Source organism: Lasioglossum baleicum, chromosome 4 (genome assembly GCF_051020765.1).
Source record: "Lasioglossum baleicum chromosome 4, iyLasBale1, whole genome shotgun sequence".
In the NCBI taxonomy this organism is placed as follows: domain Eukaryota; kingdom Metazoa; phylum Arthropoda; class Insecta; order Hymenoptera; family Halictidae; genus Lasioglossum; species Lasioglossum baleicum.
This window is the reverse complement of record NC_134932.1, coordinates 13,335,359-13,354,334: the sequence shown is the minus strand read 5'-3', so window position 1 is coordinate 13,354,334 and position 18,976 is coordinate 13,335,359. Positions and strand designations below refer to the sequence as shown.

Here is an 18,976-nt window from a genome sequence, read left to right as displayed (position 1 = left end):
GATTCTTCGATGAGAAGAAAATATCGGTTCAATTGCATTATGTTTTTAAGCCTTTCAAATTTATTTTCATGACTTTTTCTTTCTAATAAAGACGTAAATCCTATACTATAACTTTGAATTAATGCATACACTGAATTTTTTTGAAATTGTGACATGCGACGTTTTTCCTGGCAACCACAGGTATTTCCTTTGGGATAGCGGCGGCACTCGGGTTCCGAAGCCTGATTGCCGCGGACATTTGTTACGGTCAGTTACTTTCGACGAGCAGCAACCACCGTGCCGTGGCAGCATCCCCATGGAATACTTTGCCGCCATCTCGGCAGAGATATTTAGCGGGGGCCCGGAGCATTTTTCACCCGCGTCACCATCGACAAATTAATTTAACGGAAAAGTGCTTCCGCTCCGCGACACCGAGCTGTCCCGTTCGCGGAACGGTTTCTTCTTTCTTCCCCGGCTACATCGACGATGACTCGACGAGTTGTGTGTGTGCTCGCGACGGTTATAAATGGTGGCCCGGCGAAAGAGAACCGGCTTCGCGGAAAATCATTGGCAACGTTGCTTCTTCGCCGATCGATCTGTCTGCGAGGCATTCTTCCGTCGGACCTTCTCGGTATTTGATAAAATGATTTACGCCGAACGGACACGGTTCGATAGATGAACCTTCTTCTTGCTACCAAATGAACAACGTGGTTCGAAATGATAAACTTTGTGAACGAGAATATCAGTCTTTGAAGTCAGTCATTTCTTCCTCAAATTGCACGCGAATAGGCAGCGGATTAGCGCGAATACAGCGAATTATCCGCGATCCGCGTAATCCGAGCTGCTCAAAATTTTTGTCCCGCGGGTCATTCCGTTTTACGATGTGAACCTGACTTAACGCGTGGCTCGAAGAGTTCTCGCGAGCTCCCCGACCGCCATTAAACGGACGTATAGGTCCACGTTAAAGGGAGGGTGCGAGATGCCATAACTTGGTAAACTGCTGCGTAAAAGGCAGACTGGAACGTCCCCCGCGAAAAAGAGAAACATTCCGCGGGGATTACTTTGTCGCAGTTAAAAGTAACTGGACTTTACGTTTACGAACGCCCGCGACAATTGAGCTTCCTGTCCGTTTGACAATATTTATGCGATCATGAAAATTGCGCAATTAATTCGAGAAAAATTCACAAATACATACGATTTAGTTAGATGTGCAAGTTTGTTTTTAGTTTGCGGGATATCTTGACTGCGCCTCGAGATATCTGGCGAGGGAAGCTGGTCGAGGCTCGAGGGGTTGAGATTACGCAAGATTTTCATTTTTTCAGCCTCATTAACCGGCCATCGATTAAATGGGGCGCAATTAATTTTATTTGCACGAGCCGCTAAGTGTTCCCGAATCGGGAAGAAGCGAGAAAAGTCCGCGGCCGATATTAAAACGCCGCGCCGCACCGGCGAATAAGAGCTTATAACTTCCGGGGGAGGTGGGGGTGTAAAAGAGCTGGCTGCTCCCCCGATAAAACGGGAAAAAATACTCCCTCGGGATTCCCTCTACCCGGCTATCAAAAGTAACCGTCCGTAACGAACCATCTCTCCGCGGATTCACCGGGTCGGTTAACGTTTCGCGATTCACAAGTTGCATTTTATGCAACAGTTTCTTCGGTTTTAGGGTCACGGTATTTCACGGAAAACAATCCGACCAAGGTAATGTCGTAATGTCGATTTTCACGGAGTTTCTATCAGATCGTTTATCTTATTGTCTTGTAACTTTCTGGAAATGTCCGAAATTCGTTCCTTCTTCAACTAATTTTAATCGTAATTGTTTTTTTAGAATTAAGAAATATTCACATAAATAGGTATCTCCGACAGAGATAGAAACATTTCGTCCGACGCTCTTTGTTAGCAGAGTCTGAGACACTTTCTTTGTCGTTCCGAGATCCGCAAAACGCGAATGGACGAGACATAGTTTTCTGCGAAGGAATCGGCACAATTGCGGCCCGTTCCCCGGGATGCGAAAGTTTGTGATTCGCGTGCCGTGCTGGCGGCGCTAAAAGGATAAAGTCAAAACAAACTCGCGGCCATCGCTTTGAGCACGAAGTCTGTACCAGATGCAATTAGTGCTCGTGTAATATGCAACCGGAGTACGATCGACTGGTGTGTTTATCGTGTCGGTGCCTTTAATGACGAGAAAAGGCTGCCCGCGGAACGTTTCCGCTTCCGTTCGCGGTGCGGATCGCGTTTTCGACCTTTGCCTCGTTTCCTGGTTCTCGTTGTAACATTTACAGCCGGAAACGGAGGATCGTTGGAGATTTCCAGAACGTCGGATCAAAGGGAGACCGCGAACTTTGCAATTTTGTTTCAGCGTTTAGCACTATCGCGACCGCTACAGGTTTATTTATCTCGTAGCCTCCATTGAAAGTTTCGAATCAGTCTGGGTCTGGATAAACATACGTATATTTACATATACTTGTTCAGACAATCCTAATTTTATTCATTCGGCCCTCAGCGTGAAAATGATTAGGTGTACAAATTAATTCGTGGCTCTTTCTTCGTAAATTAATTTGTACCGATTTGTTAATTCTTGGCTGAAAAATTTCTGATAGTACAAGTTACTCCCAAATAGATTGTGTTAATATTTACAGTGAAATTTCATGTGTGAATTAAACATGGGTGTAAAACTTAACAGAATATACGATATCATATAATATTTTAGTATAATAAAAGAGGCACGTCATATATTTGCAGAATCGTTCGAAAAACGACTCGGACGAGTATCCATCCAGTCGCAGACGCGATGAACTGGAGGAATCGCTCGCTAAATAATAAAACGCGTCGATACGGGTGCTGAACGGTATCAAACGGACAGGTGAAGGGGTAGAAAGTGGTCGTCTCGAGTCGCCGGTGAAATAATCCAGGATTACCTTCGCCGTCATTAAGGGTACCTGACCTTAATGAGCATCAAGTGGATTCGAGCTGCGATCCCATCCCTTCCTACTTCGTTGATAATTCACATTTTATAATTTAAAACGCGTCGAGACGTAACTCGTCTTGAACGAGTGGTAGCAATTGGCTCAAAACGACCTACAAAGGCGTGGCCATCTCTTTTAACATTCTAGTTGCCAACACAATTGAAATTGCTAACTACAATTCCCTATTTCTCCAGCAAGGAGAATTAAAACGTCATTAAAAAAATTAGAACGTGATTAAAACGTCTTTATGTATTTGTTAGACTTTCTTGAGATCTTGATCACGAGTCTGACTCGATAAAATACGATAAGGGGTTAATGAGATGATAATTGAACGTTTCAAGTAAATCCGCCGCACCTCTGCGACTTTCGTTAAAAAATGGAGGCACAATAGTCAATACATTCTTGATCCCAAAGCTATTGGGACGCGGTTACCAACGGTTCAGGGACAGCCGGGCAGACAGACAGCGCGCGCGAAAGAGGAAAGCGCGCGGTAGGGCAGATCGAGGGGAAACACGTCCAGAACGTGTATCAATATTGGTCCAGGCTGCCTAAATGTTGGACCGCGCGCTATCAGCGCTGCTGTATACATTATTCATGCACGATAAAGTATTCTCGGGGCCGAGCTGTGCTCGAACACGCGTGCACATATACACACGTCAACCCGTGAATGCTGCGCGAGCGAGTTGGCGCCACAAGGCCAATGAAACTTGCATGTCCCTAGGTTGGACCTAGTCACTTTCCGTTTCCTTCGGGTTCTGATTACCGTTCCCGATTCGTAAAATACAAAGAAATATATCCACTCTAACTGAAATTAATGTTATATTGCCATTGTATTTTTATACCGGGTGAACCACGAATCGTGACCAGTTGATTACCAGAGATTATTCTGTTATTAGCAGTCCGATCGAAAATGCTTTTATAACGTGATAATAGACAATTTTTGTTCGTGATGTTAGCACAAATGACCACATCTGTGTTTTCTGCATAGGAGATTTTCGGAGGAACCCCTATCTCGATAGTTCACGCCCCTATTAACAGTCGCGCAGTGGTTCGGCTGGTTTCCACCCCCGCGTTTTGTCCGCGGAACGCTCGAGCGCAGCAGCTATGTCGGGAAACATTTTACGCGGCCGCGCAATCTGAAAAAGTTTCCTGTGGAATCCCGCCGTTCCGGAAGAGGAATGCCAACCGGGGAAGATGGGGGATGATGTTCTGGGGATGAGACTGGCTCTCTCTCTCTCTCTCTCTGGGGGCGGTTCGGAAGAGAGGGTAGATCAGAGCCTCCAATTTACCGTCGAATAGTTGCCAGGTTTCCTCGAGCCTGGCCGCCGTTCCTTCGAGCGTCGCTCTGGCCTTGGAAAGCCTTAACGAGGATCAATCCCCGTGGATCTCGGCCGGCTGGATGCTGCGATTAATTAATTATCGGTTAAGAGGCTGCCGGAGGGGTGGCAGCCAGCCTTCTCACTTTTCCTCGGGAAAAACGACGAGGAAAAACCGGACAGAAATTTCCAACAGGCGCGCGGAATTGGATCGGACCTGGACAAAAACCATGCCACCCTCGAGAATCGACCGCGAATTATTTGCGACCAATACCGTTGTTTCCGGGAAACGCAAGGCGCTAGTCCGTTTCTTTTTCATTATTTCGTTCCTCTTTCTCACGGAAGAATTAATTGATCGATCCAGGGGATCTCGGAGATCCAACCTGTAACCGTGATTTTTTGCTATCGTTCCGGAATATTTATTCGGGGCTTTGTCGCAGATAAAGAAATTGTTAGAGCTCTGCATTCTCTTCTTGAATCGATGCTGTGTTACTTGCTCGAGGTCTTCTGGGATGCTATGTTTTTTCATTTGAGTGGGATTCAGTTTTTACTCTTCGTTTCATTAAATGTTTACGTAGCTGTTGTAACGAGAAAACAATGTTGAATGAAACAGTATTCAGTATACACACGTAAGCTACGAATGCAATACATAATACGTATAAAAATATAGGAATGAGAAAATATACGAATAAAATAGGGAAAATACATAGAACGAATGAAAGGGCGAACAGGAAGTAGATATTAATAAAAAATGAAGGGACAGAAGACAATTGCCGACGAAAAGGGATCACCGGCGCGGCGCGGCGGGCAGTTGCAGGCTGGAACGGAAACATGGGAGGAGGAGAGGGGCGAACAACAGCGACATAGTAATCGAGACGGGGGCGGGGGTTACACGGTTCCGAAGCGTCGACATTTCGAAACGCGGTGCTGTACAATCGAACAGCAGCCCGGTGTCCTAATTAGCGCGGCAATTAATTAGCAATCGACGAACCGTGGCGGTCGGAGAATGCGGTCGCCGAAATTTCATTAGAAGAACAATCGGCGGGACGCGCCACCGTTTTCTTCTACTTCATAATTAGCATCTGTTTGCGCGCTGCTAATTGCCGGTTGCTTCGCGGAACCAAAGGGAAATTAGGAGCCCACCAATTGTTCCTCGGAAATTGCGTTTAACCGATGGCGAGCCAGGGGCAGTCGCTGAAATTTCACGTTCCTCCGAAACCATACAGTTTCCTCATAATCACTCTCCTTCGAGTCGAATCCTCGGTTATGGTTGCTCGAACATCGAACTCGAAGCGTTTGCGCCCTTATATTTAATCCTCGTCTGTCCCTCGTGTCGATTTCACACAGTTTTGTGCGAGGGATGCAGCGAACTTCTGCTTCGGTACTTTTGGAGATAGCCCAGGTGACAATTTACAGACAGCGATTTCATGTTTCAACACTGCCAAGTCAGCGTTCATAAAAATCTCGCGAAATCAGGGAGATATATTTAATGGCGCGGATATTGGACACCAGAAATTTATTGTTGAGATTATTCGTACCAACTCCTTGAATCTTATGGGGGCTCCGATATAATTTTCTCCTCAATAAAATGTATTACCGCTAAGACGATCTCGTAACTTAACAATCCACTTATTAATATAGTATTGTGTACATCCATGGGAGATTACTTCACCAAAACAATTTGTCAGCGTTTTTATAAATGTAGGAATTTGTACCATTTTTTTGGGACAAAACGTGTCGTCACTTTCTGACCTGCCGTATCACGTACGAACATATCAGGTAAAAATAACCAATGGACATGAAAAGTAGAAGCTTCCAGCTATAAAATGAATCCAAATTTATTGTCGCGGCATTTTTCTTTGCAAAACTAAAACAATTTGAATATCAACGATTTTTAACGAATAGCATAATTAACGTTTGAATACTTTCTAGAGCAAATGTACATAAGAATATTGGCGGGAACGAGATTTTCCCGATAATGGCGGGATTGCATGTGGTTCTGTATTAATTCTGGGGTTTCATCGATGTTCAAGGAACTGTTTTTCTACCTCGACTGTTTCCGAGACCCCCGAGGTCTCGACCTCATTACAGGCCCGACGAGAACACGTGGGTTACAGTTCCAGAGACGCGGGATCTAGCCACGGATAATTAACCGGCGCGGCGCGGTGGTTTAATGGAAACGACTTAGTTACCGTGTTTGTATCATTACGGGCGCGCACGGCGTTCAACTAAATACACGCCGCTGTATTGACTATGATAATATTGTTGTGATACGCGGCCGGCCGGTATCGATTCGATGCACCGCACCGGTTTGGAACTCCCGCGGATGCACCGCCGCCGGACAATGATTTTTTTCGCTCCGAACACGAAAATATTTCATCACGATCTAATATTTAATGAACGTCACCGGCAAAATTTGTTGCTAAAATTTACGCAAACCGACGCCCCGGGTTCGATGTAAAATTGAGCGCGTCCCGTCTCATGTCCCCCCCGATTCATTAAAAATTCAAAATTACCCAATACAGGTTTTTGTTCAAGCGATGTTTTTTCGATTGAAAATTTTATGAATTACTGTATCCGTCGTCGAAATGTGGTCCAAGCTTTCTCTTTACAACGGCTTGTTAAAAATTGTAGTACGATGTTTTTCTATCCTTTCCTGTGCTCATTTTTGTTTTATGAAACAGCTACAAATAGTCGGACATCAATTGCTAAAGAGTCATTGTAAAGAGAAAGCTTCAATCTTCGAATCTGTAGTAAATTGATTCAGCAAACAAATTACAAATATGTATTTAATTGCAATTTAATATTTAACGCGAAACATCGAGCACGGAAATTATTGAAACAATCTGGACGGGTTCGATATAAAATGCAGCGCGTCTAGTCTCGCCGTTTCATTAAAAATGATCTAACGAGGGCACCTGCAAAGTTTTACATATTGCAGCAAGTTTGGTGAACTCAATATCGCGAGACGAGAAAGGAATATAAAATATTGAAATGATTGTGCAAAGTTCATAACTTTCTTTGTTATTTTTGTCAAGTGCAGCGACTGTAAATTCAGTTTCGTGTTTCTGGAAAATGAAATACCTGCATGGACACAAAATAGTTTCGCATTTACGAAAACATCGCAAAATTTAAATCCCGCATTAAATTAAAACGAAATGCTTTTTCTTCGGTCAAACGTTCATATTCAATTGGAACTGTACGAAAAATTACGTACACACTTGTGCCATTTTCTAGAAAGTTCAATGTTTCCTGGAAATGCACGCAAACCGTTTAATGGAACGAAATTTGATCACCTTCCATAATTTTTGTTCCTCGCGTTAAACGTATAGTTAAATGTGAATGAATGTACCCCCATTGACGATGAAACGAACGTACGTATAACACAAAAATCAATTCCCCCGTAATTTCCATGAAATCGTTAAATTCCACAAAACTAACATTCTATGGCTAAACCGAGTGTCGCAAAAACGCGTCCTCTGTTCCCTATAATCGTATAGAGCACGCACACGGATTCACACTACCGTGCTCATAATCCGCCTGTGAATGGTTTCAGGTTGAATAGAATCATTAAACACAGAAACAAAAGGACCAATAGCAGCCAAACAGAACCTTCTCAACTTGGAATCATTTATACCATGGAAACGTTTTCGAATGCGTTCGTTCGAAAGCGATCCGTGCGATACGCACGCGTGTATACACACAGTTTTTTTAATTTTATTTTTTGATAAACCCGATTGAATCGTTCCTTCGTCCGAAAAGCGGTTTGCGATCGACGTCTGCTCTCTGAAAAATCGAATAACGTTAATGAGCACGTTTCCCATCAAAAAGTTAAATTGGAAGTGGGCGTGCTGGGCTCGCGAGAGGGGATGAGATGAAAGAGAGAGAGAGAGGGGAGGGAGTTAAAGATTAATTCGCGTTTAAATCGAACATTGTCGAGTTGCTAATTGCGAGAGGTTGTTCATTCCGAAGCGTGTTTATGGTGTTTTAATATCGGCCGGCTGGAAATTTGTAATCGCATGGCCGACCGGGCTACAAATTGACGATTGCTAATTAATTAACGCGCCAATTAGGACGATGCCGGGTGTCTACCGCCGCGTCGCCTCGGCCCTGGCCCCGTCCCCGGCCGAGATTTCGACAGCGTTGAATCCCATTAGCATCCCGGCCGCTGATAGATGCACAATGCGGGGGAACGCCGCGCAGCCACGCCGGTAACTAGCACGGGACCCCCGATTCGGGGCTAATTAATGCGAAAGGTGACCGGGGAACGTGGTCTGGCCGGAAGATACGCCGGAATGACACTCGGCGAGATCGCATTCCGACGCGACGCGCGACGTAACGAGCTCGTTCGAATTTCATCGACCCAAACTTCGAAGCGAACAAGAACTCTATTCTCTCCCTCTCCCTCTCCTCGAAAGAGACAAACAGGAGAAAAATTGCAAGTTTTCGATCAATGCACGATTATCACGGATAACTGCGAATTTTATCTCTACACCCTTTCTCACCCTATCCCTCCAATTACACCCCCTTCTCCCTTCGTTTCCTAAAAATTGTAGTGAATGTTTCAAAATAATATCATTTCGATCGACATACCACAGAAGACCAACTTGCATTCGAGTCAGAGTCCCTGGTGTTAATAATTAATTAACGTTGACCATCAAGTTCGAATAACTATTACACTGCGCAAGAGATAACCAAGTTATACAAAGGTGGTTATGGTTGTCGGTGTCCCTCAGGGCTTTACGTGGAGTCGTCGTCGCGTCGCGGTCTCCGAAGACTCGGTAACAGTCGTAAGCTATTGCGCACGTATATGAGCTACACGAATTCTATCAAATTGTTAGGATAACTTTATCTGTCATAATGATTATTATTTTATTTTGATCCAACACGAGAATTCACCGAGTACGGAATGCACGGCACCCCGCGTCGACGTTCGTTTGCTTGCAATTAATGTAAAATTGAAATTCCGCACGCGGAAAGAAGCTCTGTCGACGTTTTAATTAGCGACCGTCGAACGACAATCCCGTCGATCGGGATCGGTGAAAAATTACGGAGCATTTCGATGACACACGGATTTGATCGAAAACCCTTCCGATACGGAATAACTATTTCGAAATGAACCCTCGGAAAACGGACGACTTTTGTAGCTATACAGGGTGTCCCGAATTTAAATGGCAAAACTTCAGGAGCGTGTAGGGGATCGAAAAACTAAGACAAAAAGTCTTTTAGAGATTTGCTCGTTTTTGCTTCGTTTTGAAGAAAATCGCACAATAAATTATCCACAACAATGGATTGGACGTGGAGGAATAGTACCGATCACCTGATATGACACCCACGGATTTCTTCGTGTGGGGAACCTTGAAGCAGAAAGTTTATTCGGTGCCAAGTGCCAATCAATTGAAGGGAGCAACTAAGAGACCGAATCATAGATGCAGTGCACCAAATATCTAGCAGAACAATGTTTAGCTGCAATTAATCAAGTCAGTGCTAGATGCGATGCTTGCATTGCTGCAAGAGGGCAACATTTTGAACAATATCTACATTAAATAGATAACTTAAATAAAATCTAAATAAATAAGTACAAAAATCAAAACTTGTTATGTTTCCTTCTTTGCGATTTTCTCCAAAACGAAGCAAAAACGAGCAAATCTCTAAAAGACTTTTTGTCTTAGTTTTTCGGTTCCCTACACGCTCCTGAAGTTTTGCCATTTAAATTCGGGACATCCTGTATAAGTAACGCTGCTCAGGACCGTTCACAGCTCTAATGAACAATTTTAACAAATTTACTTTCGGTGACATTTCTTGTAGACACATTTAGTCTTTCCGATATCTCCAGTGCAACAGCTATTTAATTAGCTTAACTGCCACAAATTCGCAGTCTACTAATTAAACTATTTTGGCGTTGTGCAGCAATCTTTTGGAATCCCGATACAGCGGTGAACTTGTTAAGCGAGCGCCACCGTAAATTCGTTGCACGCGTCACCGTGAACTGCGAACGCGCCGCCCTTCTGTTCCCACCTGTATCTCTCTCCCATTGTGCTCTCATTCCTCTCGGTCTCCTTTTTTCGTATTCCGATAATCTGGATATTTTATCGGCGTGAAAGCCGCTCGTCGACGCTTCCGGGTTATAAATACCAAAACGGGGGGAGGGGGGACGCCTCGCGTTTAATCGCGTGATACGCGCGACGCGACGCGACATAAACGACACCGCGGTCCCAGCTTCCGCCGGAAGCTCGGCTTTCCCCTGGCTACTCGTATTTTTGAAAACTCGACGATCGAACCACTGCTGCTGGCCGGTCGCCGGACTCCGCTCAATTTACATGTTCCGAGGCTGATTTTTTTTCGTCAGGCCAATTAGAATGACCACAGTTTAAAGATTTCTAGAAAGTAGAGGAAACAATTCATATTTTATTGGTACATGTATTATATTTGCATATTATCACTAGACAGCGGATCTTTACGCAAAATAAAAATGTTCTACTTGAATTGCAACAAACTGGAGTGAAATAGAAATTTATTTTCTTTCGTAATGTGATTAATTGGTTGGGAAGTGATATAACAGAATTTTAAAATTCATCTAATGTTTTGACTGTTTTAATTTACACCCACTCAATTTTCTCATAAATACATAAAATTCACAGTCTAATTATCACATAGAAGAAAATACGGACTACAGTAATATTGAACTCTTTTTGTCGCTTCGAGAACGATTAAATCGTGACCGATCACGCGGGAGAAATTGATTCGCACGCCAACGCAGAGACAACGAGATCCTAGAAACGCGCGATTAGCGTTTTGACAGGAATATTTATCGCGGTTTATTTATCGCATTACAGTGGCGCTACGGGTAAAGCGATCCAAATGAAATGAATCAAAGGCGGGAGGTGGGCAGACCCGCGCCGGCGGTCGACGAACAATCAATTTTCAATAAACCGACAGGCAAATGTATTTACAAACGATTACACGCATAAATCCTGGCTGCACAGTAAATTGCTCTGCGGGACGAAACGTTCCAGATGGTTCGCGCGGGATCGTTACTCAAGAAATCGTGTGAACGCATCCTCGAGTGTGACTGCGGACAACTGTTGTAACAAGTACACGTTTATATGGTACTGTAAATCCTCCATTATTTTTCATAGATTAATTCTTAACCCTTTCCACTCGAATGGTGAGTCTGAAGCGCCACTAAAAATTGCCATACCATTATTCAAAACAGTTTTAACATTATTAAAATTGTCTGTATTCTATAAATTGTAAAAAGCTCAACTGTTATATAATAAGAAAACAGGTTCAATTTGATATGCACAATGTAAGAAAGAATAAATAGAACAAAAATGATCTGGGTTGAAACAAATATCTTGATTTTGGAATTCAAATTGCTTCGAGTGCAAAGGGTTAATCCGAATAAATGTTAACCACCAATTACGTCCACCCTGTTAACCCTTCAGCATGCTTGGCATACTTTCCTAGGAGAACTTTCGTTTCTACTTTCTCGCGACCGTGGATTCCATGAATAAAAGATTCGGTGGTTTCGACAGGGCGAATCGAGGGTTGTAATCGCGATACTGTACTACAGTATGTGTAAGCCTTGATAACCGAATATCGCAAGGATGAGATTATGAACTGGAATTCTCGATGGAGTGTCTTGAGAGCGAGTTCTGTTGACTCTGCAAACTATTGGGATCCTGTGCGAGAACGGCGAGATGGTGCCAGACATTGTTGAAACGAGACGTTCGCTGTTTTCTTAACGAAATGTCGGTATGTCGGTATGTGTCTCCACGTGCATGTGTGCGATTGTAATGCTGTCGGAGTGTCCGAATTGCTATTGCACTGTTATAACAGAAGTGCGTTTTTAGCAGTAAATTCATCGGTCCGGCCCAACGTGGAACGTGGATGGCGGATGAATGGAGCGAGTCGAATGAAACGCAGCCCCGGAATCGACTGAATACGAACTAAACACGCGAAAATAGACGGAACGGAAGGGAGAGATGAATCTGCGGGTCGCAGGAAGCGTGGCTCGCGAAACCCCGTGCCCGAGATCATTGTTTATCGCGCGTGTCATCCGTTTTAATACCCGTTATAATTGCGTACGAATGAAAAGCCGATGGTCTCTCAGTCTTTGACGCATTATTTCGACATCGGGGACTGGCCAACTCTCTCTCTATCTCTCTATCTCTCCGTCCCCTCGCTCTACCGCACCGCCACTTCCGTTCGAAATTGTTGCAAAACGACCGTGAACCCCGCTATAGTAATTAGTCGCCGGATCGGGCAAACGTTATCGCGTGTTCCCGCATAAATAATGCGATCCGAGCCGCAGCTAAATTACGCGGGCTCCGAGTAGCTCGATCTCAATGGACCGTCTAATATTTGCTCTGCACCGACTATTATATAATCTTCGATCTTTCTTCCGAAATAATCTGTGCTCTACTAAAGATCATTTAATCAGGTGCCACGAAAGCAATAATCGCAATCATTTCAGAAGAGCAAAAATTGTGTACGAGCAGCTCGTCAATTTTAAAGTTCAGCCCTATACACAGGGTGTTTTGTTTATCTAACAATAGAAATATCTGGTGACGCACTGAAGATACGAAAAAAAATTTGTTTACAAAAATTGTTCAGTATGAAGTATAAAGGTGAACAATCATATGGTGGAATTTTTTCAGGATTCGAATGGGAGAGAAATTTCAAAGATGAAGTAATTTTTTTAAATGGAACGAAGACGAATTCAACAACATATCACATTATTTATTGTTACAAAATATGCGAAATTATATTATAAATCTGTAACTTCTTAAGTACGCAATGGTACTGTCTAAAAGTCTACATATGTTGAGGCAACTTATCGCATGTTGTGATTGAAGATAGTATAAGAGATACAGTTAAGCAGCAATTGCTCCATTTTCCGAGCGATCGCGTTTAGGTTCTCGGAACGACGCGACGTCGCGTGTCTGTCGCCGGGCACGGAACGCCGACGCGGAACATGATTACAATGAGCGAAACGAGCGAATAAATAGGACGCGGACACATAAAACTGCCGCGGTTTTGTAATCGCATAATGACACTCGATGCACGCCGCTTTCTCCGCCTCTCATCCTCCTCCTCCACTTCCGTTCCCATCGGCGCGCATTGTTACGACTCGGCAATCTGGATAACATTCATAATGACCGATTTCACTACTTTGTTTACACACTGACCACCGGGACCTGTTTATCTGCTGCTTCCTATACGAACTCTCTCCAACCCCGATCCAATTAAATAACAATCTCAAGAGCAATTATCAACAAATTATGTCGAGTAAGCGAATCACAATGCAAATCATCCTTAGACCATATACAGCGTTTATTTATTTTTCAACCCTTTCATCGAGCGAGAAATTACTAAAAAGCGTCATATCTCGTAAACGGCGCGTCCCACAGTGGGTAAAATCGACGTTCTAGCTGTTCACGGGCTAAAAACTCAAAGTCCTCATATCGATTTTTAACGAATGCACAATGTTTCTTAAATGTCTATTACATTCGAAAACGATAATATTAATTAAAGCTATTAAAAACTCTCGTTACAATAAACGTTCAAAGATCAAACTTTTCCAGATGCGATTCATCACCGGAAAAATTCCTTGTCTTCATAATGATGTCCTGGAAAACCTACTGAAGATTAAATGACCAATTTTTTTTTTATATGAAGAATGTATATCTATGTTGAGAACGCACCAGGAACTAAACATCGTTGTTCATAATTTATTATAAAAAAAAATATTTAATCAACTAAGGAAAATCGTCGAAGTTTTTCACCTTCGACAAGGGATAAAGTTGTCATCCCCGGGGATCCCCCCCATGTTCTGACAAAGTGGAACATTTTCGGCAAGATCTCCTCTAAAAGATCGTGCAAAATTTAGATCCATCATAATCCACCCCCCGAAGTTATGATAGTTTAAAGCGTCGCGTGACACGCGCACAGTGGTGAGTTCGATCGAAATCGTGGCCAAATTATTCATTATTCACACGAGTTTTCAGACATTTCCGGTGGTGTGACAAAAAAATGTTTCCTACAAAAAGTAATCAGTGCACAGTCTTCTTCAAATCTCAATACAAAAAAATTCAATAATTTTTTTTTTAATAAAAAATTGTGGTCACCTTGATTATTTATTTATAACTATACATTTTCTACTCAATAATGATATGGCTGACGCCAAGACGAATCCAACGACATATTTAATGTAGTCTTTATGTATTGAAATAATGGTGAAATAGGCGTGAACACCCAGTTTTCAAATATTATTCATTATTCACACGAGTTTTCAGACATTTCCGGTGATGTGACAAAAAAATGTTTCCTACAAAAAGTAATCAGTGCACAGTCTTCTACAAATCTCAATACAAAAAAATTCAATAATTTTTTTTTTAATAAAAAATTGTGGTCACCTTGATTATTTATTTATAACGATACATTTTCTACTCAATAATGATATGGCTGACGCCAAGACGAATCCAACGACATATTTAATGTAGTCTTTATGTATTGAAATAATGGTGAAATAGGCGTGAACACCCAGTTTTCAAATATTATTCATTATTCACACGAGTTTTCAGACATTTCCGGTGGTGTGACAAAAAAATGTTTCCTACAAAAAGTAATCAGTGCACAGTCTTCTACAAATCTCAATACAAAAAAATTCAATAATTTTTTTTTTAATAAAAAATTGTGGTCACCTTGATTATTTATTTATAACGATACATTTTCTACTCAATAATGATATGGCTGACGCCAAGACGAATCCAACGACATATTTAATGTAGTCTTTATGTATTGAAATAATGGTGAAATAGGCGTGAACACCCAGTTTTCAAATATTATTCATTATTCACACGAGTATTCAGACATTTCCGGTGGTGTGACAAAAAAATGTTTCATATAAAAAGTAATCAGTGCACAGTCTTCTACAAATCTCAATACAAAAAAATTGAATAATTTTTTTTTAATAAAAAATTGTGGTCACCTTGATTATTTATTTATAACTATACATTTTCTACTCAATAATGATATGGCTGACGTCAAGACGAATCCAACGACATATTTAATGTAGTCTTTATGTATTGAAATAATGGTGAAATAGGCGTGAACACCCAGTTTTCAAATATTATTCATTATTCACACGAGTTTTCAGACATTTCCGGTGGTGTGACAAAAAAATGTTTCCTACAAAAAGTAATCAGTGCACAGTCTTCTTCAAATCTCAATACAAAAAAATTCAATAATTTTTTTTTTAATAAAAAATTGTGGTCACCTTGATTATTTATTTATAACGATACATTTTCTACTCAATAATGATATGGCTGACGCCAAGACGAATCCAACGACATATTTAATGTAGTCTTTATGTATTGAAATAATGGTGAAATAGGCGTGAACACCCAGTTTTCAAATATTATTCATTATTCACACGAGTTTTCAGACATTTCCGGTGGTGTGACAAAAAAATGTTTCCTACAAAAAGTAATCAGTACACAGTCTTTTACAAATATCAATACAAAAAATTTCCAAAAAAATTTTTTTTCAACATAAAATTGTGGTCACCTTCATTATTTATTATAACTATATATTTTTTATTCAATAATGTTATAGCTGACGGCAAGACGAATCCAACGACCTATTTAATGTGGTCTTTATGTATTGAAATAATGGTGAAATAGGCGTGAACAGCTAGAACGTCGATTTTACCCACTGTGCGTCCTAGCGAAAAAAAGACAAAATTTTATAAAGTCTCTACGAAAGAAAGGTTACTCTATATTACGTATATAGGGGAAATGTCAGAAATCGATTCGGCCATCATCTTAAATTTCGCGAAAGGGTTAAAATCGCAATTTTGGAGTAAACCCCCCGTGCGGGGTATCGTTATAAGGGGCGCGACGAGCCCGCGCAGATTCGCGCATAAAAAGAAGGGGTTGATTGTGTTTTTTGGGCCGAGCGCCCTTGGCGCCTCCGCCATAATTTAGGAAACCCCCGCGTGGGTGTCGTTGGAAAGGTCGCGACGTACAGTTTTAGAATCGGGCGTCGTTTTCGAATTTGTGCGTAATTTCTTTGACGAATTCTTGTCAAAGTGCGTTCCGTGCAAACGTGTCACAGATTAGCGCAATCTATAGAACGAATTTTTGTATGCGCGCGACTTAAAATATTTTCCTGCGGGGAATTGATAGAGATTTTGTGAGTTTCGTTTCATATTTGTATAGAACGATTTTTATTTTTTTTTGCGTGCGACATAGAATATTTTCTGTGGAAGAATAGATTGATACTCTGTAAGTTTCGATTAACATAGTATTTATTCATTGACTCAATTTTGTACATAGTTTGGACGCAGTAAGAAATAAATTAAGAGACCATATACAGCGTAATTCTGCGAACTGGGACAAGTTCTTTTGGGACTGGGATCTTTTCAAATTGTAAGTAAAAATAGAAAAAATTGATAAGGGACAAAATCATATGTCATAATGCGTTCTAACTTTCCATGACCTTGTTTTTTTATGTGGACGCACCGATGCACACGCCCCAGCTGCAATTGCACTTCATTCTTTAACCAGTTAACTGCGTTCGACGTGTATACACGTCAATCCAAATCTCTATTGCGATGCAATAACAATAACCTTTTCAAGAATGAATTGTTAATTTTTTATCAAATAAATATGTAATCATTTCTCGTTTTTCGTAAAATTTATAATTGGGACGTTTGCCCCGCGTTCGACGTGTATACTCGTCATTGCTTGATTTTAATTCCGCAGTTAAGAGGTTAAGATGCAACCCAATTTTTAGTATTGATATTGACACTTCGATGTGACCTTGGGTTTATAAAAATAAAATCGGGTATCCAACATAAGTATAATGTTGTTATTGATACGAGAGTTAACGAATGAGAGAATTGGACAAGATTGCACCGTAGTTGACATAGAACGATGTGTCAATCCAGCGTTGAACGGTAGAAATTAGGTTGCCATTGTGGTCGTCGGCTGTGGCCGGTCGTTGATGGGCCGAGGACTCAAATTTCGAGGACCGCGAACGAGACACTCGAAGTTTCTCTGAAAGGGGATACGGTTCAGTGAATCGTCGAAAGGGTGCCCTTCAGAATAATGGCCAGTTCGATCAGCTGGAGCGAGATCAGTCGAAATATTAAGCGAGAGTAAGATTCCCGCCAGCTGGTCCACGGCCGTATCTCCGCCACAATGTGACATTTCGCGGCACGTTTAAGATCCATTAGGATTGGACTAGAATTAACGAGGTACTAACCAGAGTCCATTTGTCGTGCATTTAATTGACCATCGTCTGCGTGAATGGCCCGTAGACGAGTCTGAATCATCGTCAGCAATTCTCCTCGCTCGCCGCTTCCTGCTTTCTATTGTTCGAGTCGCGTTCGCCAGAGGAATCTACGATGGTCTCGGACCGATCCTAATCTCGTCACGAGGCTCCTCCACTTTGACCGAGTAAGCACTATGCGTGCCTACAAAGTAAATCTCAATTGACCGTACCAGCAAAAAGAGGAAATTTTCTTTTTTAAATGGTTCATCATCTATCATTTGATCCTACATATTTTCATTCGATTTTGCACAATATTATTTCGGTGTAAATGTCTGGGGCTTTTTGTGTTTGTTGTTTAGCTGGGTTACATACGGATTAACATTGCGATTACCGACGATGTTCAAACATTTATCGGTATAATATTGATGGAGCGTCCGATTTGCGGTATTTGCACGCGAAAACGGGCTTCGTGATTCGTGCCTCTTGTGTAACTGGTCGTGACGAGAGTAGGTCTGAAAGAGAGAGAGAAAGAGAGAGGGAAGCGGGGAGAGAAAACGCGGAAAATCTCGTGATCGGGGTCGGCGGATCGATGTCGATCTCTGTGTCGAGGCTCGTCCTCGACAAAGGAGAAATCGCCGGGCTGAAATGTACATCTATTGCGAAATTGCATAGAATTCCACAGGACTGTTTAACACTTTCACCCGTAACTATGTTGAAGTACGTTGCTAATTAAGTGATCTTTCACCTCTAACTAGAAAAATACATTCTTGACAGTTCGTACCGCATCGGACACCAAACCGGTAACCATAAAAATACCAGAAGAATTGCATACCACCACAGAAAATGAATTTTCTTCTTAGTTTGAACAATTTGTTATGCTGGTACATGGCTACCAATGCTTCGGCTCATTCAAGACCGTCTAGATTAAAAGATATAATCTGATGCTCCAAACCTCTCCTCTATGAAATAGAAAAGCAGCGCAATTTCTCGAGAGTTTCACGCGATTCTGGAATTATGACGCTTGGCAAAGGGTATTTTTTTTTCTCTCGGTCTGGCTCGCAGAATAATTGCGCGAGGCAGTCGGCCGTCGATATTGGTATTCCGGGTCCGTAAATAATTTTGAGTCGCGCGAGATCGCGGTTGCTCGTTATCTCTGCGTATTGGCGCGCGTCTAATGAATTACGGGCGCGAAGGTTGTCGTTCACCGGTGTGCGTCGCGGGCCGAGCATTTCGACGTGCCGGCTACCGATCGGTTCGGTTTCACCTCGATTTCGGCTTGGCTCCGCTCGAGGGAAATAATTCCGACGAATCGCGCGGAGAGCACTTTTATCGCGTTCATCGACCAGACGAATATTGGGAAATCGGAAGTGTAATTGCGGGAACCGGGATACGGAAGAATGCAGTAACCGGGACGAACGGTTGTAATGCGATTCT

General features: G+C 42.2%; 1 long non-coding RNA gene across 1 annotated transcript; it reads right to left on the bottom strand.

The window, feature by feature from the left end:
• Positions 1 to 1,806: 1,806 nt before the first annotated feature.
• LOC143208368 (uncharacterized) lies at positions 1,807 to 17,675 on the bottom strand. Its single transcript, XR_013008895.1, has 2 exons — positions 17,534 to 17,675; positions 1,807 to 17,325 (listed from the first exon to the last, which is right to left on the bottom strand). It is a non-coding gene; the product is annotated as an uncharacterized LOC143208368 (long non-coding RNA).
• Positions 17,676 to 18,976: the final 1,301 nt, after the last annotated feature.